Source organism: Pholcus phalangioides, unplaced genomic scaffold (assembly GCF_987345545.1).
Source record: "Pholcus phalangioides strain wild (caught in Gottingen) unplaced genomic scaffold, Ppha-v1.0 ptg000021l_1, whole genome shotgun sequence".
In the NCBI taxonomy this organism is placed as follows: Eukaryota; Metazoa; Arthropoda; class Arachnida; order Araneae; family Pholcidae; genus Pholcus; species Pholcus phalangioides.
In genome coordinates, this window is record NW_028301614.1 from 12189259 (window position 1) to 12195490 (window position 6232).

The window sequence follows — 6232 nt, forward strand, 5'->3', positions numbered from 1 at the left end:
ACGTTGTGTTTGCCCGGATTCCAGTCTGCCTATAACACGCCATGCCATGGATTCCGGTAAATCACGTTGTTGAGACATCCTCAAGTCACCTTGTCTCAAAAAACAATACTGCGCAATCGAATTTCACAGTTACGGCAGTAAAACAGACGTTTCTGCAACATCCCGATTTCTGCCCTTATCTCCTTTTCCTGGTTTTTGACGTCATGAACTTTGATTTGCATATGAAGTTTTCTTCTTCCGTTTCCTGCTAGGCTTTAAATTATGGATGATTCATTTTATGTTACTTATCGGTACACATCTTTGCGTAATTTTGTTAAAACCATGTGCTCCCCTAATTGTTTTGAGCAGTGTATAATTTGAAAAAAAATCTTTTCCTATGAAGCATCACGGCATGTATTTTTGCGTACTTTTATGGGAAAATATGAAAATTAGTAAATTAATATTTATTCTGAATCCGGAGATGAAATTTGCTTATTGAAAATACAGGAATCGCTCCTCATTTCCTAGTTTTTAAAATCGTGATTCTTCTCGTTATGTTGCTTTCATATCGTTATGTTGCGTGGCATAAAGATAAGTTTTTCCTACCTTTTTTATTTATACGTTGCTCCGAAATTTTCTAGCGCATTAACAGCCCTGAGTTCATACGTTTGTGATGAGAGGCGTACGCAGGAGAGAGCATGGAGGGTCCGTGCCCTCCCAATGACGATCAAAAATGAAAAATATTGCAAGAAAATACCTTTATATATCATATGTGTTTCCTTATCCACATTTCTGTTAATTTAAAATGCTTTTTGAAGGTTACTATAGCTCAAAATTCCTCTGAGAGAGAGATTCCTTGTGCTTCCCGCACCCAATGTCCCCCTTTAATAAAGGTTGATCATGCGTATGCCAATGCTCGTGACCAGGCTGCAGGGTATTGTAATGTGGTAGGTCTTCTCATGGTGCATCTTGGGAAATGCAAATTCTACCAACAATCATTGATTGTACCGCTGGATCAATGTTTGGCGCAGCATAAACTTGATGGTCCTTGCACCGCTCTTGATTCGTGAATATGCCTTCCAATAGGCTTACAGGGCTCCATGAGACCCATAGCCCCACATCCCGCAGTAGGGCCCTAAGCTGAGATATTTGGTGGGACAACAGGTCAGATTCTTCACGGGCCCCTCTAATACGAACTATTAACCTCGTTCACCTTCTCTCAGGCAGGGAGCCACTCCCTCCAAGACCGCCCTCCCTTTTAATTGCCATGCAGGGAGACCTCAGTTGAATGGCAGCTTCCACGATAAGATCTGACACAATGATTTGCGATAATAAATATGCAAATTAAGTGGTGCTGCCTAGATTATCTTTCTTTGTAAATGCTACAGAAAATGCCTGTCTCTCAGGCCGAGATTACACTGTAAAAGTTTGATAAAAGATCTTTTGCAAAATTTAAAAAAATGAGCAATAAACCTACCGGTTATTACTGCGCTTATTATAGTTGAACTTTTAAAGTTTTTTAAAATAACTTTTCTAAAACTTTTACTGTACAGTGTTGTCCCGGCCTTGAATATCCGCAAGCATATCGTGATATTTTTGTATCGAGACGTATTTTGCGGGCGAAATAATATAAAGCAATAGCTGATGATTAGCGTGGCCAGTTGGAAGTAATATCCTCAGATGTACAATGGTAGCTTTTCGGTTTACGGAAAATTCACTGACAACAGTTTGACCCGAGTCAGTGTGCCCAGTAAATGAGCGAGAAATGACCGATTGAGCGAATCAGTAAACGATACAGTAGTTAGTAAGTGAGTGACAGAGGGGTTACAGTTGACGAGTGAGCGACCTAGAGATAGAATAAGTAACTTAGTGAATGGGCGTCATGGCGAACGACCCAGTGGTATACTGAAAGATATAATGAGTGAGTGATTGACGGAATGAGTGATAGTAAGTAAGTGCGTGACCTGGTTATTGAGTGCGTAAGAAAGAGTGAGTGACCTGGTTATTGAGTGCGCGTGAGAAAGAGTGAGTGACCTGATTGGTGTGTAGATGAATCAGAGTGAGCGACCTGGTGAATTAATGATAGAATGAGTGACTTAGTGAGCGAATAACAAAGTGAGTGACCCAGAGAGTTATTTAGTAACTTAGAGATCAAGCGAGTGAAGGACCAGCCTACCGAGAGAGTGATTGAGTGACATAGTGAGTAACATTGAGTGAGTGATCTATGAAGTAAGTGAGTGACCTATGAAGTAGGTGAGTGACCTATGAAGTAGGTGAGTGACCTATGAAGTAAGCGAGTTACCTAGTGAGCAAGTGAGTGATCCAGTGAGTGAGTGATGTAATGTGCGACCTAGTGAGTGTGTGACAGAGGTAGTCACCCCGTGAGTAAGTGATAGAACGAGCTACCAAGTGATTGACTGAGTGACTCAGGATTGCCGTTGTAAGGGTTCGGCAATAAACCTCGTAAACCTTCTTCTTCAAAACAATTCGGTGCATACCGAAACCGATTGCGTGTGCGTGTTATATGCGTGGTCTTAACGTATTCATGTTGTCAGAATTATTCGTGTCTCATGTTCCACTGGTGCTGCTCGCACCAGCGATACCAGCTCGCACGAGCGCCTCGAAGTTGGAAAACCGCAGAAAACCAGCTTCAGCTGACCACCACTGTGCCGCCGACGGGGTTCATACCAGGATCTTCGAAATACGAGTCACTGACAATGCCGACACGACCGCACAGCGGCTCAAGAATGTCTATACCCGACAGCCACTATCGCACCGAAAACAAGCCGATAGTTGAATAATCAATCGGGAACGACAGGCCGTCGTAAAGAGCTTTGGCCCATAATCGAATGACTCTCGATTACTTCGCTTTAAATTTTGTTCCGAAAGAAAGAACGAACGGGTCACAATTAGACACTTTTTAGTCTGGAAATGTGACATGTGTTTGACACTTTTTGTTACGACAAATTACATCACGTAGCGAGCAACGCAAACAATAATCCACTCATACGCGTTCGGTGTCGTTGCCGCAGAAAATGAGCTTTTCAAGATGTCGCCGGTAATGTTGACGTTAGAGGAGGTAAATGGGCCAAGTCCAGCGGCTCGCGTTGATTGTTTCGGAATATGTCGTTTGTGATTAGGTTTTCCGGGTTGTGTTTCTTTGCAGAAAATTGTTGAGTTCGCTCGTTGGGGGCATTTATCATAGTTTCCGACTTGTCCGCCACAATAGATGCTTGCCCACACACGTGTTTCGAAAATGTAATGGGAGGGGTCCGCCAGATACGCTCTGTTGCGTGCCGGCTCCATTTCTGTATATATAATAAAAGTGAAAGGACCAGACATTGATACAAAACTTTACGCAAACGTATCACCGTGTCTGCCTTGGACAATACTCACTCAAAACATGATTCTGACGGTAAGTCACGATTCAAATAATTCAGTTTTTTTCTAACCCTTTAAGGGGGTTGGTGCACGATTTTGGTCTCCCATGATTTTCCCCTACAGAAAAAGTCCCCTTTCTTTAAGGTACATTTAAAATTTTTGTATTCACTTTAGGCACTCAATTTTTTTTCTCTCAAAGTCCCATGAATATTTTTATACAATTTAACACGAGCTTTTTAATTGTTGGTTATTTTTTCTCGAATTTTAAATTTAACAACATGCAGTTTTTTCAAAAATCACTGGAATTTACTCCCATTTTTTAGTGGCATAAAATTTATTTAAAATATTTTGAATGGGAAATCCTTTCTTTAAAGTATGCAATACTTTAGTGTGGAGACACACATAAAGTTTCGAGACATTTGAAAAATTGGTGTTGGAAAAATTGGTCCTTATCTGACCAAGAACTCAGTTTTGCGAAAAGAGCATTTTAATGGAAAACATTAGCATATATATCATGCCTGCCAGCAGTTTATATCAAAATGTACTAAAAATACTTCTAGTGCAGGTAGAACACACACACACACAAAAGCTCGAACACAGAGTGAGACACTGAAAATGCCATAGTATTTGAAAAATTCGAAAGTGCGCTTTTCAGAAAATTCGCGTGCACCAACCCACTTAAGCGGCATAGTATATATCTTTAAACCCCCTCCCCTCTTGAAAAAACATGCTATGTCAATTATAACAAAGTAGACTTTCCTCCAATTTTCAGCATTCGCAAATTAAGGAGTATGGGGAAAACTGTTCCACACTGAGAAGTCAACTTTACAAAATATCTAGGGTTGTCAATGCTATATGTGCATTTAATGGAATGGACTAATATATATAAACCAATTAATTAACTAAGGTTATATATTTGACATCCATATTTCTTATGGGCATCTTTTTTCAGTCACCTCGTATGGCATTTTCCTTCCGTGGCCTTTGTGTTTCTATTTGTATTTGTATAAGAGGCTTTTGAGGAGGCGATATATCTCGTCAATGCCACTTAAAGGGTTACATCTCGAATACACGCGGGAACGGCTTTCTTATATAATTCTCTAATTGGATATTTGTGTGAAAATTCAAAGATTCAAGTTAACATATAACTTTTCGCATTTATATTTTGAATTTCAAAGCTTCACATCAAAGCTTGGGGGAAGGGGATTTCTCGAAATCTTGTGTGTGTGGCCCTACCTCTTCATTCACGAAGATGCAACCAAATTCATCGGAGCGTTGCTCTTAGGTACAGTCGACTCCACTTATTAGAATCACGGGTGTCATTCGGGTATTGTTATCACTTTTGCAAAGAACGGAACGGGCCAATATCAGAACATAGGAAAAAATAATTCGTTCATAGTTACCGGGACATTCGGATAATGTTATTTTTTTTCCGTCGAAAATTTTTTTTTTCGCCTTCTGAAACTAAGGTTTAACCACACTTATTTTTTTTCCCGTAAGTTATCGTTATCAGGCTGCAAGACTGTGCACGAGACTGGCAGGTGTCCTCTCCCCTCTCCCTTGTTGACAATCATTTTAGTACTTAATGTCGTAATACGTTCATAGTATTCGCTGCGGTCCATGTACGGGAGAGCGGCTTTTGTAATGGCCTTTCTATAATGAAGGCAAAAAGTTCTTTCCTTCAGTTCTTGATCAGTTTCTTTTATAGTTGACCAGATTCAAATTTCTTTTTCCAAGAGACTTTCTCAAGGGATATATAAAACGGATTATACATTTAAAAAAAGTAATCCATAGTATACATTGGACAGTTAAATTCTAACGCCTTATAGTGGCTGAATAACAAAAAGCACAGGGTTTGGCTCAAAGGAAGAAAAAAGTATCGTATTAGATTAGAATTAAAAAAAAAGATTGATTGAGATTTTAAACATTATGCAACCGACAATGCGGGAAAGAAATACAGTTGTGCCATTTTACCTATAACAGATAACAGTTTATCATACATCCCGTTTTACCTGTATTTTCCGGTAAGCGTATTTGCAAATGGGACTTTTTTCGGATATACTGTGGTTACCATTCGGTTATTGTTATTGCATTAAAGTGTGAGATGCTGTGCTTTTTCACTTGATAATCTCCGAGCAATAATCACATTCAATCTCTGCCTCCACTGCCGGATTCCAGAATTTCACACTTTGGCTAATCTTTTGAGTTTTCTCGCAACCCGAGAAAATTTATAAATCACCTGTTGCTGTGTGTGATCAGCTGCATCTTAACCTCCTTACCTGTGTCGCCCGTACTGGGTCCGGGCAGCTGAAAAATACAATGGTTGTGATTACACGTTTTCTTTTTCATTCCCGGAGAGAAAAATTGGTTTTTCTCTTTAACTTAAAGAGCAAAAAATTGGGTTTATCTTTTTCATTTCATAAAAAATCAAACAGGGAAAAATATACTTCCATTCTTGATGCATTTTTTCGAATCATATTCCACAGTTGAGGGTTAACCTTTTTGAAAATAATTATTTCGAGTTGCTTTTTTTCGTTGCGTTGAGGCTCCATTTCAACTTATTATGCCACGTTATTTCGAGAATACGGCAATAAATATTTCCAAAATTAACGAAAAGAATTGACACAATATTCTCAGAATTAATAGACTGAGTTAATGAAGATTCATATTTGTTGAGAAAATAATTTCAGAACTAATGGGGATTCATATATAAAATAAAAAATAATCTCAAAATATATTAATGAAGTTCCCTCCAAATATTATAGGACCACCTTTTTGATTCAGAACCCTGGGCTTTATTGGGCCCAACCGTTAAACCACCAATGTGCGAATCTTGATACTACCGTATGATTTGTTGGCCATCGGGCTTCAT